The sequence below is a fragment of the Haemaphysalis longicornis genome, unplaced genomic scaffold, assembly GCF_048455015.1.
Source record: "Haemaphysalis longicornis isolate Haplotype H1 unplaced genomic scaffold, Haemaphysalis longicornis Haplotype H1 scaffold_8, whole genome shotgun sequence".
Taxonomy (NCBI): domain Eukaryota; kingdom Metazoa; phylum Arthropoda; class Arachnida; order Ixodida; family Ixodidae; genus Haemaphysalis; species Haemaphysalis longicornis.
Window position 1 is genome coordinate 188578613 of NW_027526445.1, and position 15949 is coordinate 188594561.

General features: G+C 48.2%; 1 pseudogene across 1 annotated transcript; it reads right to left on the minus strand.

The window, feature by feature from the left end:
* Window positions 1-425: 425 nt before the first annotated feature.
* On the minus strand, window positions 426-8321 carry LOC144148628 (iripin-3 pseudogene; annotated as a pseudogene). Its single transcript, XR_013318012.1, has 2 exons — window positions 7445-8321; window positions 426-741 (listed from the first exon to the last, which is right to left on the minus strand). The product of XR_013318012.1 is annotated as an iripin-3 pseudogene (transcript).
* Window positions 8322-15949: the final 7628 nt, after the last annotated feature.

Sequence of the window (15949 nt, forward strand, 5' to 3'; positions counted from 1 at the left end):
GTTGTTCCAAAGGCTCTGCGGCCATTATGGCTACCCTCCCTGAAGTGTGTGTGCAGCCGTACCTTTGCAGAAACCCGCCACTTTGGGGATTTTTAATTTTCTATGTGGCATTGAAAAAGCAGGGAATGGGTAATGCGTGGCCTACTCGGTACTCTGCGAGGTCTTGCAGCTCCCTGCCTTGTAAACAAAGAGCCCATCGGCGGGAGCTTGACCAGGGCTCGACGGCCATCGCTTGAGGCTTTTCCCCTCCACCTTCCAACACATCTCCACTCTTGGTCACAGCACTTCAATAGGAGCTGGGGACCTGAATGCTAAAGATGCCCCGCCCTGTGTCCAGTTTGCTTTGAGGCAAAGGAATACCATTGAGATAGTGAGGGTACCAGAAGGTAAATGTAGCTTTATTGCTGGTCCATTGGGAGAACCTTTCACAGTCTATTCACCTCGCCCATGAAAAGCACGCCGTTACGGTTGCTGCGGATACAAAATATGAACGGGTGGTCAGCGTAGAACTCAGCAGGACCACACCCTCTACAGGATCCGACCATGTTTGTGGCGCTGGCTGCGGCCGCTTTGGTCCCTTTTTCGTCCACTTCGATGACCGCTTTGTGAATGACGTCGTCCAAATACAGCCCCTTCTGTCCGGTGACGCCCAAGAGATCGGCTTTGTGCGGGTCGAAGACGCTGCGTATGCCGACCCTTTTGAACGTGTCACTGAGAAGGTACGTCGTCGCGAGCTTGAACCTGCAGGAGGAGATATGTGATGTCTATGCCTCAGTGGGAGAGCATGCGACTCCAACATACACTTCTTGGGCAGTTGAAAGGCTGTTCAAATTGCAAAATGTCGATTAGCGTCATACGTTCAAGATTTTGTTGTCTTTCTTATATCCCGCGTAATTTCCAGTTGTTATGTTGGACCTCCCCTTGTTTACGTGATGTAGTTGCAAGCAACTACAGAATTTGGTCTTCTTAAACATCATATATAGGTCATAGGCGAAGAAAACACAGATTATGAGTGTTTTTAGCAAAAATAATGGATATGTCAAGGAGCACAAAGGCGGGAAAGAGAGTTAAGATTTACACGGCTTTTCGCACGCGCTTACATTAACCCAGCAGGAAAACCTAGTAGGTCTAGACAGTAGGAATAGCAAGCTAGTTAGCATAGCTACATTTTTAAAGAGCGTTGAATGGCGTGAACAGGATCGAATTCACGGGGTGTTCTGGTGTATTTAGCAGTGAAGAACGTAAATAGAACGTCAAAAAATGTTGAAACAGGTGTGGCGGTGTCAAAGAATTGCAGCAATTCACCAAATACATGCATACGTTCCACCAACATGCCCATGGCAAAGCAAAATAAACAACACTTCTCTGTTATAGCATAAGAAAACTACGCTTGGAATCAATGAAAGTTACGGGAGGCTAACTTGTTTATCTCTGGATAGATATCGCTGACTTTACTCTTATAACTTTAAATTTCTTACATAATTTATTAAAGCAACCCCGGAATTATCGACTCGCACAACCCGCCGCGGTGGCTCAGTGGCTAATGCGTTGTGCTGCTGAGGCTAAAGACACGGGTTCGATTTAACGGCGACGGCGGCGGTTGTTTGTTAGGTGGAAGCGAAAAGCAAAAACGCCCGCGTGTTAGAGATTTTGGGGCACGTTAAAACTGTCGAGGTGGTCAAAATAATCCGCAGCCCTCCACTGCAGCGCGCCTCATTGCCTGTGTAGCGTCGGCGCGTTAACTCCCGCAATCAAGCAAATCAATCAAGCGGCTCGCACAAACTCCATTCAACGAAAAAAAATTCACCCAATCTGTCTGTTTATGGACCATCTGTTCGAGCATGTGGATGTGTTTATGTGGTTTCTCCTGTTCCTGTGATTTGTTTCCTTCTCTTCTCGCTGCGAACATATGTCCTGACAGATGTCAATTTCCCTCACCTGCTTTTGTTGAACTGTGTTGCAGCATTAACACACTGATGTAGACCATACCTTTCCTGTCTAGGTCTTTTGTGCACCTTATCTATTTTCCGTTTCTTTCACATTGCTCACGTAGCAGCCCTTGCCTGCTGGACGTGCCTGGACGTACCAGACGACACCTGACTCCCGTTTACTACCCTTTTGTGCGCCTGGATTTTCTCTTTTTGGATTCGGCATTCTTCAGATCTAGATGCGCACTTCGCTTGTGCGTGCACGTGCTGCCAGTACGTTCTGCGTTCGCTCACCTACATCCCGTTTGGTTGGCTTCGTTTTGTGCTATCATGACACGTTCATTTTGAGTGAGCGATGTGTGCATCCTCCTCTTTTTCCCTCTTCGCTCTCTTGTTGCCCCACGAGAACATCCCGATTGTATACATGCACCCACATTTTCGAAATCTTTCTCTCTTTATTACAAGAATAAGAAGAATAATGTTTGTTGTGTGTTCATAAACGTCATACATAGTGAATATAAGGAGTTCCCACACCACGACGGTGTAAGGGGACCTCCTGTAACTAAGTATAACTTTTTGCTCTTTTACTTGATTTTTTACCTCTTTTCCGGAACGTGCAGAGCAAATGTGTACTATTATTTACATTGATTCAGCTTATTTGAAGTGTGATGAGTGTATATTTTTTATTCGTTTTTGAGTGTGTGCTTTATTTGTTTTCTTTTTATCATTAAGTGCATTGGTTATTTTTTCTTGCATTTTCATTGGGTAGTTCACTGTGTACTTGTCTGTATACGAAGGATTTGTTGCCTATTCTTTTCTCTGTTTTTGCTGTCTTTACCAGTTACTTGTTATAAGATGTACCTCAATCTTAGTCTGTATTTATATTGAATTTTTATCCTGTTTTTTTTTTGTTTTTGACGTTCACTGTTGGTACTTTTGCTCATGTAACCCCCCTATGTAATACCCTCTCACGAGGGCCTTTAGGGGTATTATGAATAACTAAATAAATAAATAAATACTGTCACGTGTTTCTCAACACCGGCGCCAAGAGGCTACTGTGAGGACGAAGGAGTGGTTGAGTGCGCGTGGTCTTTTATCATTGTCATTGAGAGCTGTGGCGCTCGAACTTGGAACCCTGTGCTCGAGCTCTCCCGCAAAGGCTCCGGCTGCGTCTACTCATCTGGAAGTCACCTTCAAGGACACCGGCTCGGCAACTGCGTGCTTATAGCACGCGAGAATGGAGAGATTGTAGAAAGATCTGAGCGCCTGGTACGACATTAAGAAAATACAAGTAGAACAGTGCGCCAACAAACTAAAGAAAGGGGATTATAAACACAAAAGAGTAGTCAAAAGTGTTTATAGAATGCAAAGCGTCAGGAAAAAGGAAGAAAAAGCGCAGTTTTGAACAAATTTATAAATTATTGCGTTTTAATTTCACTAGCGAGGCTACCAGTTAGAAATTGCACAAATAAGCCGTTTGTTTGCCATATTTAGTGTTCACTTTTGGCAGTAAAACGTTAATGTTTGAGGTAAACCGGGTACAGTTGTTTTAATCAGCGTTTCGGGCGCGGAATGTGATCGTAGGTATCAGTTTATTAACGTATTGGCACAAAATAATAGTGAGGCTATATTTCAAAAATGGCTGCGTGTTTTAATAATCTATTAGCCTTGAGTAGCTAAGAGGCATTGCTATTGCTGGGTTTGAATGTGCTGGATTGGAGTGGTATGATTATGATAGGTATTACCTCATGACGCGATACACTAAGTGAGGTGAGTGTGACTGCAGGCATAATAAAGCAATATTAAGGTTGATTAAAGCTGCACCAGCTTTGATTAGGACGCGGATACCGTGGGACAGTTTTGTTTGATATGCGATACATGGTTGGTGTATTTTAGGTTCGAGTCGAGTAGAACTCCTAGCAATTTGAATTCAGAAACTATGAATAGGTAAATAATTATTCTGTAGGACAGGGTCAAAAGTAAGCGTTTAAGCCTGGAAGTGAGCCCATAAAAGCTCTTTTAGTACGCGTGTATTTGCAGGCAGTTAAGTTCGCACCAATGAAATACATTTTTGAGATGGCATGACAGTTTCTCGGTTAATTTATTAATGGAGGTGTCGTAAGCTAGTGGAGATGTATCGCCGGCTAAAGGTAGGGTTTGCAAAAGCTGTGGGTTTTAGGTAAGTCATTGATGTACATTAGAAATAAAATACGCTGAAGAATAGATCTCTGTGGTACGCCTTTGTAAACTTTCATAACGTTAGACAGTGTGTTACATAAAGATGCGGCTTGCGATCAATTAATGAAGTATCTTTTTATGAATGCCTTGGCGCGGCCTAAGCCGTGTATTTATTCCTGTGTAGAGAATAAGATACTAAGATTAATAGAATCGAATGCTTTGGTTAGTTCTATAAAAAGGATCCAGCGTATCTTCCGGTATCGATCCTGCTTTTTAATTTTATCTGTAAAGGAGACGAGGGCAAGATTAGTGGGATATCCAGCACCGAAACCACACTTATTAGGCGAGCGGTGGGTGCACTCGCGCGATGTGCGGTGCTTACCGCTGTGAGCGCCGACCCTCGAGCTATTCTTCGCAGGAGCCGACACGAGCCAACACGAGTAGAAGCTCAAGGGTCGGCAAGAGCACTCGCACTCGTGGGTGAGTGGGGCTCACCGCGAGTGGAACTCGCAATCGCGAATGGTGAGCGTGAGCGCAAGTGAGTGCGAGTGGTGACGACGAGTGGTGAGCGTGAGCGCGAATGAGTGCGAGTAGTGAGGACGGAGTGGTGAGCTTGAGCGCGAGTGAGTGCGCGTAGTGAGAGCGGAGTGGCGAGCGTGAGTGCGAGTGAGTGCGAGTTGTGACGAAGATTTGTGAGCGTGAGCATGAGTGAGTGCGAGTGGTGAGGGCGGAGGAGCGTGCGCGAGCGCGAGGGAGTGCGAGTGTTGGGCACGAGTGGAGAGCGTGAGCGCAAGTGAGTGCGAGTAGTGAGAGCAGAGTGGCGAGCGTGAGTGTGAGTGAGAGCGAGTGGTGAGGGCGGAGTGACGAGCGTGAGTGCGAGTGAGTGCTTTAGTATAAATATATTGTTTGAGTGAGAGTAAGAGGCATCCAGTTTTGCCCAGTGATTGGTGCAAACACGCCATATTTCAATATCTTATTTTAAATGAAATAAAACGGATGCGCAATCATATCACAAACCCACTTAATAGGACCCCGAGATATGTTGTCGAGGCCAGCACTAGTCACCTTGATATATTTATTGATAGAAATTATTTCATCCGGGCTTGCTGGGAAAACAAAAATAACCGTGGAAGGCGTTGGAATTAATCTACATCGGTCAGAACGGGATCATTATTATCGGAGGAAAAATAATCCTTAAGCGTGTTCGCGATTTCTTAGGGGAGACTAGTATAGCTTTGCAGAGTTAACTTTGTTGATCGATATGGCTTGGCAGTCTCCGTTCAGAAATGAGGTTTTTCCGCTGTTGTTTAGCTTCGCAGCCTGCTGAGTTAATCATAAACTGGTAATAACGGCGCCGGGATTCTTTTATTAGCTTGTTAAAGGGACACTGAAGTGAATTTGTCGAGCTCATGGTTTTGCTTGCACTGCGTAGACTGGCGCAAAGGCTTCCAAAACCGAGGCCCTCGCTAGGTTTCCCAGAATAGTGTGATCAGAAATGAGGGGCTCGGTAAGGACTGGCAGTCTACAAGGCGAAGAGACTTAACAACCAGGACAAAGGTCTCCTGGCATTCTTCAGTTTTCAACTCACTTTCCAAGTTTTTTCGCCATCCGCTGAATCGCCCGAAGCAATATTTTCTTGAGAGTAGCATCTACTGGCAGAAACGGCTCGCTTGCATGCAAGCGTCAGGTGGCGTGCGAAGCAAAGTTTTGCACTTCTTGGAAAGAGACCGGAACGTGTAAGTTGGGTATGACAGAAACTGCGTCGGCACAGCTGTTGGAAGCAGTTACCTGCGTTTCTACCTTGTAACCGGTCTCTGGCTTAGTGGAGCGAACACGCGACGCTCTTACAGCTTGGCTCTAGTAGCGCCATGGCTGCCCTGGTCACTAAAGTTTTAGGATTCCATCTGTTCTGTCCTTTCTGTAGGTACCATCTGTACCGGGACCCTACTGACCATACTGGGCACTTGCGCATTCGTTACGGAAGGCGGCTCACTTCGCTGATGGGGCGCTCTGCGTTGCCATGCACGAGCATCTATTCCGGTAGGTTTCGAGCCTCCTCGCCGCGCCCACGCGCGCAGGCGCAGTCAGGTCGCGGTACGAACGGTACATGCGCAAAGGACGGAACAGGCGGAATTCTAAGCTCTATAATCGGGAAATGTTCCACGGCCGGGCATTATGGAGGTTCTCTTGACGACAGCTTATGGTAGCACAGTTCCAGTATTCGCGCATTACGACTTACAAAGCGGCACAGAGGAGGAGGAATAAACGTGTCTCAAAAACAGTCAGCCCTGGGGAAGATTCCTTATAGCAGGACCCCTTGAGTCCATCCGGATTATTGGGCTCTCTGCACCAGCCAAAGCTGGTTGTCAGGGTCTGAGCTGAACAGTACTCTCTCCCAGTGCTCAGGGGAGGGGAAAGGCAGGGGGGTAGGTGGGGGTGCTTATCACAGCCCCCCATGATATGGTAGAGGGTGCCTGGAGCCTCGCAGAAGTGGCATTGCGTGGAGTACAGGGTGGGGGCCAGCATGTGAGCTCTAGTGGGGTGGGGAAAAGTGTTTGTTTGGATGCCTCGGAGGTGGCGCTTTTGTTCTTTAGTAAGGCTTTTGTGTGCAGGGTGATATAGCGTTCGTTCCAGGCGGTAATGCTGGGTGATTTCGTGGAAGGACAAGAGGGGGTAGAAAATTTTTTAGGCATCACATGCAGTGTAATTCACCCACACTGGCAAAATTAACAGCAGCCCCGAATAAAATTGGACGTTGCAGGCTGACAAGGCCACGGCAGAGTAAACGTGTCACAGAGTAAAAAGGATGCAACCTTCGCGTGAGGGGGCGCAAGCAGGAGTAAAGCGCTTTCTTCGCCGATAAGCAGCGCCAAGGCCTACCACCATTGCAAGCGAGACAACTTGTCCTTTCACGACGTTCTTAAGTTCGCTAGGCGAATCGGCCGCCCGCAACATTGGGGAGATCAAGTGGCTATTGCTCGTACATGCCATCAAGCAGGGTGCTATTTGGGGAAGCGGGCCCTCAGCAGGTCCCGACCATTTGTTCGGTCCTGGGGTAAGCAAAGCATGCCGAAACACGACGCTCAAGGCCTACGAGAACTATTTACGTACATTGCGCCCAGACTCAGAACGGCACTTTGCGCGATTCAGAGCACAAGCATTCCTTTCCAACCTCTGCGTCGTCATCTTCGTGGTTGAAAGAGGCAGCCCATTACCATAATTAAATAGGTCAGCCCTCACATGGCAAGGCGCAATGAAGAAAATAATAGAGCATTTGTGGAAAAGTAGCACGAGTACGTGTGCTAATGAAAGGCAAAATACAAAATAGGATACATTACTTGGGAAGGCGGATCTTGACTTCCTTATTCTTCTTGAGCTTCTTCAGCGCGTGTCTGAAAGAATGCATGGGCAGACTTCGTAGGCTTGCGATGCCATCTCGACGGCGGGGCAGCATTATTGTCATACTGTAATCGGCGAATTTGTAAGGTAAGTCCAGAATATCGCAGCCCAAATCATCGAATCTTCCGTAAGAAGCCCTGAATTGCCCGGTCATAGTGTCCACTTGAGTCGCCTTCCTTCCGTAATTGTAAAAGGGGAGCCGTTTCGTATCTGACTTTTTGAACTCGGTCGCCCAAAGGCCCTTGAAGTACACAGCGTTTAAGACAACCATTTGTGTGCCAGCTGGAAGGGGCTTGTCAAATAGTTTCGGTATTAAGCCTTTGGTGTGTGTTCCGACCCAGTCGTTGATGGTACGGACGGCCGCCTTACCTTCCTTCGCAAAGTCAACGGCAAACAACTCGGCTCCAAATGACTCTTTCAAACTGGTGCGATAAGCGGGGAGAATTCGGAAGCCCTTCCGGAGCGCAGCGGCGTTGGCGCTGCTTACGGTGGAATTGGTGATCTGTAGGAGGCGTTCGTTGTGCGCCTTGTGCGACTCGAGAACCTTGGCTTCAGCAACGCGGGCCTCCTTGTAGCCCAGAGTTCTGAAAAGCTCTTTCTTCGTGTCGCCTCTGGCTCCTGCGTACACCATGCCCATGAGCGAGGACAGACTATACGGTGAGTACAGGACGTTGGGCTGCTTCTTGCGTGACATCACGGGTAACAGGCGATGACCCAGAATGTCACTCGCTTCGTGCACCAGTCCCGTTTGAGCGTTGTGCGTTGCGAAGCTGGCAGAAAGGGCAAGAAGGAACAGCACGAAGAGCGCCATTCTTGTATATCCCTGCAAAAGGAAGCCACAAACACCGTGGTATGTATCGGTGGACAAATGAAACGTTAAAAAGTAGGGAGAAAAGTAATAAATGAAACACTCTTGTCAATCAACGCCTTCGTGCAGTTGAAGTAAGAAGTGCAGTATATTGTTCCATTGCAACAAGTGAACAGGCGAAATTGGGGGCAAAGACAAATGGAGATTTATTTAGGCGAACTTGTGCCTCTAGAAGGAAAGCACCAAAAAAATTACACAATCTTCCCGTAGGGGTACCCTGAGTAGAATGCAAAGCAGCGATGGGGTCGATTCAAGTGCCCATTTGTTTTCAGTTCGTCGTTTCAGTTAGGTCGGGGTACGTAGCTACTGTCATATTTACAGTTTGGTTTCCATGGTAACTACCACACTTTTCACTTACCGGAACTACGAACTGGGAGACTGCGTTGAGCCCATGGCCGTTTCGCATACTACTCAGGGTTCCCCTACGGGAAGATGGTGTAACTTTATTAGATGTGACGGGGCTATGTCCCTCTCTTGTCGTTGTTGTGCCGTACACACCCCCACTGCGCATGCTCGGCTTGAGGAACGCCCGGTGGTGTCTTACCCTTTAATGGCTCCTGGAGTGACAGTATTACCGGTGTCTTCCTGGGCCGGCACGAGATGAGCCGAGCATGCGAAGGAGGGGGGGGGGTGTAGACGGCGCCACAACAAGGGAAAGACAGCCCCTACCATGAGATGCTGGCGCGACAGTGTTGTCGGTGTCTTGCTGGACCAGGACGAGACGAGCACGCTTCCCCTTAAAGGGCTCCTGGAGGGGCAGTGTTGCCGGTGTCTTCCTGGGCCGGTGGATGGACGGACGATGGACGACGGAGCCCAGAGCCAGAGATGCTTTGCATATAAAAGTCGTGGTCTCACGCTAAGCCCAAATCCGCCAAATCAGCGTTCTAAAGCACGAGCCGTTCTACGAACTCTCCTACATGTGCCACACGTCGTCGTCGTCGTCTTCCTGGTTCCGCCTCATAGCAGACGCACTGGTGACATTAGCCCCCCTCTCTAAAGGGCATTGCCCCGACGTTCAGGGTAGTAGCTACACGCAGAAAATGATAGAGAGTGGGCACAGTCCGAGTGTGACGGTGTTGGACGTCGGCTTATCCTCTAGTTTCCCAACCGGGGAAACTAGAACCACTAACCACTGAAAGCAAGGTTGCTGCCGATGGAGAGAGAGAGAGATAGAGAGAGAGAGAGAGGGAGAGAGAGAGAGAGAGAGACAGAGAGAGAGAGAGAGAGAGAGAGAGATAGAGAGAGAGAGAGACAGAGAGACAGAAACATCTTTTTTTGCCCTTCTATAAAGGCTTCTCCGTTGCGGGGGGAAGGAGCTGCTGTTACCAGTCGCCCCCAAGAACTGCGTCAATGTGTTGGAGGAGGGCCTCCCAGTGCTCCTCTTCCGTCAGTCGTAATGAAAAGGCGGTCAATTGTCGGACTGAGGGCGGGTACCTGCTGGCGCTTTTCGTGCGATTGCGGAGAGCGAGTTTGAGTTGTTTTGGGGGGTCCTCTGGGCGGTCGAGCCACTCCGCCCAGGTGCCAGGAGAAGGGTAAAGGGAGTCTGTGTATATGTTCGTTGTCTGTATAATCTCTAAGCAGTGCCACATGCAGTGCTGGTAGTTAGGGCACCCGTGACCGCAGCGTGGCCAGCTAGGGGGGCCAGGTTTATTTTCTATGTATTGATATGTGGGGTGCGTAGGACACCTGGTTGAGCTCGGTGGATGCAACTTGTCTTCGATCGCGGCCAAGAGATGGGGGGAACACAGTGTGTGTCTTTATCGGTGGGAAGGTCTACCAACTTTTGGTGCCTGGCTTGTCTTTCTTCGACGCGGGTGGTGTGGCGGCCGTATTCATCCGCCAGCACAATTGGAGGCTCAGGCTTGCGGAAGAGAGTTTCGCGCACGACTTGGTGAGCCGCCACATTTCCTGGTATCCCTTGATATCCTGGGATCCAGCGGAGTTCAACGAAAAGCTCTGGTTGGGAGGTTAGATGCACTTCGAGAATGTTGCGAGTGTGCGTGGCTATTTTGTTGCTGCAGAAGAGGCGGATCGCATCCTAGCTGTCAGTCAGTATCACCAGTTTCCGTCGGCCGGTGAAGTTCGTGATGGCATCTGCTATGGCTAACGCTTCGGCATGACCGGGATCACTAATTCCTTGGAAGCGACGAGGACTTCGTCCATTCTCGTAGTACATGGTGGTAGCAACTATACCGCCGTCTGATACGGCGGCTTCGGTGTAGACCGCAGTGTAATACTGGTCTATCGTCTGCGGAACTAAATTGCGGGTGGCACACGCTCTACGGGCTCTGCGCTCGTGGTCGTTTTCCACACTCATGTGGCAGGGGATAGACTGTACAGTCAGCCTCCGCAGTTGTTCCCAAGGAGGGCGTTCTGTAATGTAGCCTTCTGGTTCCTCAATTTGTGCCCCTAGGGAACGGGTTATAGGTCGTCCCTGTCTAGAGGAGCGCAGCGAGACTCTTGCGCTTCTGTGTGGATGTATATGCGGAGTGATATTGGAGTGTGAACTCCCATTCAACGAATCTCATGGAGTGGGGTGTAATTTGGGAGCCCCAAGGCAACACGAATAGGTTTTCGCAGTTGCGTTTCTAATTTGTATGATCTTAGTGCGTGTTAGCCGCATATAAGGGGCTGCGTACATAACGCGCGGAATAATGAGCGACTCAAAAATTCGTAGTAGTTCATGTTGTTTTACCCCATGTCGCTTCCTTGAAATCCGTTCCGTCGTGTGCGTGATCTGATTGATCTGAGTCGTGATTTTTTTAACCCAAGTGTCCGCTTTGCCTTGTTGGTGAAGCCAAAAGCCGATCACTCGAATTTATTCTTTCCTTACTATGGTGGGGCCGTCTAGTGTTAATTTGATCAAATTGCGTCTATGGTCAGAGCGGCCGGCTGGACCATCCTCTGCGACGATGTATTCGGTATTAGAGGGGGAGCAGCTGAGACCAACGTCTTTCATGTATGCGGTAACGATATCAATGGCTTCCTGTAGTTGGTGCTCTTGGTGCCCGGGGGAACCCTGACAGCACCACAAAGTCAGATCATCAGCATATATGTTGAAGTGAAGGTCAGTTATGGGGCCTAGTTTGGCGGGTAGGTCTTTGAGCACTATGTTAAAAAGAGTTTGGGAAAGAATAGAGCCTTGCGGCTCTCCTTTACTTGGTTTGAACAAGCCTAGCAAGCGGCCGTCTAAAAGGACCTCTGTTGTTCGGTCGCTTAAAAAGTTCCGTATGTATTTATATAATCGCTCACCACATTGGATGCTTTGGAGCTTTTCTAAGATGGCTTTATGACTTGCGTTCTCGATGGGGTAGAGTTTGGAACTTCAAAGACAAATCACGGGATTACCACGGACAAGTACCGCCATCACGCGTAGCCCGACGTAACAAGTAGTGGAGCACTCATATGGTTGCCTGCATGCGTACCTCGCCAGCCAATACAAGCCATACACGCGGCGTTGGCCGTAGGATCACCGGAAACAGAGTGAACGGAGCGCCACCGAATCCATGCACTCTGTCGTTTCCTCTCTGTAGCATCGACGCCGAAAATGTTTGCGTACATTCCTGATTCATTGCTCAAACAATAATCTTTCTCAGGTTCACACACGATTCTCAGTTTTCTGAAGCTGGACTTGGGCAAAAGCTGAAAATTGCAAACCACAAAGGTTTGCAATTTTCAGCTTTTGCAAATTTACGTTGATCTCACGGCTCGTTAAGACTTCCCGGAATCCGATCAGCAAGGGAGTTTTTCATTTCAAAGCGAGGTTTTTTACCTCTTCCACCCAAGCGTTCTGTCGCGACTATTGGTGTCAATGGAAAACTCACGCGAACAAATTAAACAAGCTACTGGCGCAGCCAGGAATCGGAATCGAACCTGGAACGAATGGAGAACTGGAGCGAGAGCCAGTTGTCTTACCGATTCTGCTACGAACACGCGAGGTGACTGGGAAAACAAACAGAGCACCCACCGAACACATGTGCGGGTTTACCCCCTGCGTTCTCGCCGAATGCCACGTGATAGCACCACACGACCTGTCGCGTTGCTCTTCGCTCCAACCACGGCACATGTATGCCTGGTGCATACGCTAGGAGTTTTAAAAAATAAAGGAGGCTAACCACGCTTGGCATCTCACTTCTCCATCTCTTCCGCCGATGTCGTCGCCTTCGTCGTCGGTGACAAAAACGGAGGAGAACTGAGGTCGTCTACCATCGAGTTTCATCTTGCTTTAGTTCTATAAAATAGGAGTTTCCACCAACAAAACTCAGCCTAGAACCGTTCATAGTTCATGCATTGATTTAACCTTAGCAAAGAACATCTCTTTGAAGTAATAACGGGTGCATTTCACTTGTATCTGGTTTCACGCTTGTGGGAATCTGACGGCATATTCGGTTGTCCGTTCCTTTCCTTTGGCTCGGAGTTGGCAGATGCCAAGGTGGCTCGCAATCAGAGCGCCAGAGGCAGCGTACAAACCGAATATATTGGCGATCTCGGAGCAGCGCGCCTGTAGCGCCACCGTGCGCTACAGCGCTGTAGCGCTGTAGCGCGGGAAGCCGCCGGGTAAACCCACGGCCAGGCTAGAGGAGCGGTAGGCGGGCATGCCCGCTCTCCGCTCCTCCAGTCCGGCCGTGGTAAACCGCTGTGTTTTGTGTCATGTGACCCGTCCTCTCAGCCAGATCGCGCAACTATCTCACTTCGAAGTCAGAGCGATCGAAAGCGCTCCAAGTCGGACGCTGACGCTCCGAATGAACCAACCGAATGTAGTTCGAGCGCTCGAATTCAACCAACCGAAGGCGCGGCCGCTTTTCAGAGCACTGCAGAGCGCTCGTAAACCCCCAACCGAATACGCCATGAGAGTCGTCGCATGGGTAATCGTTGTGGGCGTCGATTACAGCTTCGCTTTCCAACCACCGTCACAGGGTGGAATGGCGTCCAATTTTTCAGTTGCATCTTGAGTGGGGCCATCGAACTCCAGCTATAAGAGGCGATCTTCTCCCTGATCTTAAAAATCGCAGATCGTAGTCTATTGCACCAGTTACCCATGTCGGAAGATTTAATTTTGTGGCATTTTCGTGGCATCATAGCAGGGCCCCAATTTTCTACAGTGCTTCTCACTGTTGCCAAAGATGTGCTGGGAATTTAAAAGGGCCGTGATTATACGTGCAACATTATCAATACTGTCTATCTCCGTTCCAGCAATATACCTTCGGTTATGAGGGAAAATAATTATTTGAAGCAAAAGCAATGCATATACTCACGACGAAAGCGCGTTAAGGCGGCCACCCTCCAACAAGGGATATCGTGTTTGTACCGAGTGAAAAGCTAAAGATGATACTGCTCAAATTTACAATGCTGCCCAGTGCCGCATGAACTCGGCATGCGAATTCCATATCAAGCAACAGCCCTCTTTTATAGCTACTTGTCTTATTGTCTAAACCAACCATTCACGCTTCCATGTGACTCGATGCTCATAGAATCAGCAAGTTCCCTTCAAAAGCAATGAGTCTTATTGAGGCGGGCGTTGATAGCGTGGTGCGTTCCATCCGAACAAAACGTTAAAATAGTAAAAAGTTTATGAGCGCATTAGAAATAAGCTCTATAGAGAGGCGCATACTACTCAATGAGTTCGTGACTGGCGCGTACGCAGGGGCAATCGACATGAAGAAAAGATTAAAGTAGGCAGGTCTCTTTTAAACGAAAATAACTCTATGATGAGGCAGTCAAGGTCTTTTGTTTTAAGTGAATAGCGCTGCAATTTCTTCAAGGTTGTGTTACTGTGTTTCCTTCCTGGGTGTCAGGAGGGGACATGCGGTGTACCGTGAAAGGAGTCTCTTGCAGAGATATGATGTCCAGCGCTGGTGGACATACGAACTTCATAAGTAACTAGCTCTTCTCCCGATAACCACGGAACAACCTTTTTGTTCCAATAAAAGGGGGCGGGCGTGGTCTTTAGCGATTTTGAATTGGTGAGCCACAATAATGACGGATGAGACATTGCCCAAGGTTCGGTCGCTGTGGCGGCCGGGCCCCTTATTGGTCTCAGTGGTGAAAGGATAATTTTATCATCATTATCACTATCATCATCATCTTGTTGCGTGTACTGCAAGACCAAAGCATTTCCAAAAATCTCCAGCCACGTCTATCTAGTGCTAGCTGAGTCCTTGCTTTTCCCCCGACTTTCTCCAGCTCATCTCTCCATCGAGTCCTAGGCCGATCCCTATTCCGTTTTATGTCTATCAGGGGCTACTCTGTTAAACTGATGGTCCATCCGTTGTACCTCATATTCGTTACGTGACCCGCCCATGCCCATTTCTTTCGTTTAATTTGCAACAAAATGTTGCATTTTAGTTTGTTCGCTCTTCCACGCGGCTGGCTTTTAATTCCTCAGCGGGAACCGTAGCATTCTCCTTTCCTTTCCATTTCCCGTTGGGCCGATCTTAGTTTCCTTTCGAGTCCTTTAATGAGATACCAAGTTTCTGCACCACACATCATTACTGGAAGAACGCACTGATAAAAATGCCAGATTTTTTTAGGGAGAGAGGAAGCTTACTAGTTAGGATATCGGTATTCTTACTGAAAGCAGCCCACTCCATGCTAATCCTTCCAGTAATTTTTTTTCATGGTTTGGGTCAGTAGGTATGATTTGCCTGAGAAACATCTGAGAAAGTCTATCAGGAGCCACTCTGTAAAACTGATGGTCCGTCCGATGTACCTCATATGCGTTCATTGACCCGCCCATGCCCATTTCCTTCGTTTAATATGAAACAAAATGTCTTGCATTTTAGAGTGTTCCCTCTTCCACGCGGCTGGCTTGTAATTCCTCAGCGGGAACCGTAGCATTCTTCTTTCCATTTGCCGTTGGGCCGATATAAGTTTCCTTTCGAGTCTTTTAATGAGACACCAAGTTTCTGCACCGCACATCATTACTGGAAGGACGCACTGATTAAAATGCCAGATTTTTTAGGGAGAGAGGAGGTTTACTAGTTATATCTGTAATCTTACCCAAAGGAGCCCACTCCATGCTAAGTCTTCGAGTAATTTCTTTTTCATGGTTTGGGTCAGCAGATATGATTTGCCGAAGTAACACAAACCCAGCTACTGTTTCGAACGCCTCGATACCTCAATTTAAATTCTTGGGTGTTGGCATGCTGATTGAACAGTAACTTCGATTTGTTTGAGTTGATGTTTAGGCCTGCTGCCATACTTTCCGAGCACAATGGGCAAAGCATGCGCAGCAAATCCCTGCTCCTTTTACTGAACAGGAGAATATCATCTGCAAACTTTAGGTGGCAGAGGTATTCCCCTCAATCCTCACGCCTGTTTTCCTCCATCTGAACTTCCGGAACGCATTCTCCAGACAGGCTATACATCTTTGCGGGTATATTTTGTCCCCTTGGCGCACACCCTTTTTTATAGGAAAATTACACGTTCTTTGATGGAGCTGCATAGTTGCCGTGCATTCGTTGTAAATATCTTTGAACAGCGCAACGTACGGCACTTCTACGCCGTAGTAACGTAACACCATTATTACCGCTGATGTGGGAAGTGAGTCAAATACTTTTACGTAACGTACAAAGCC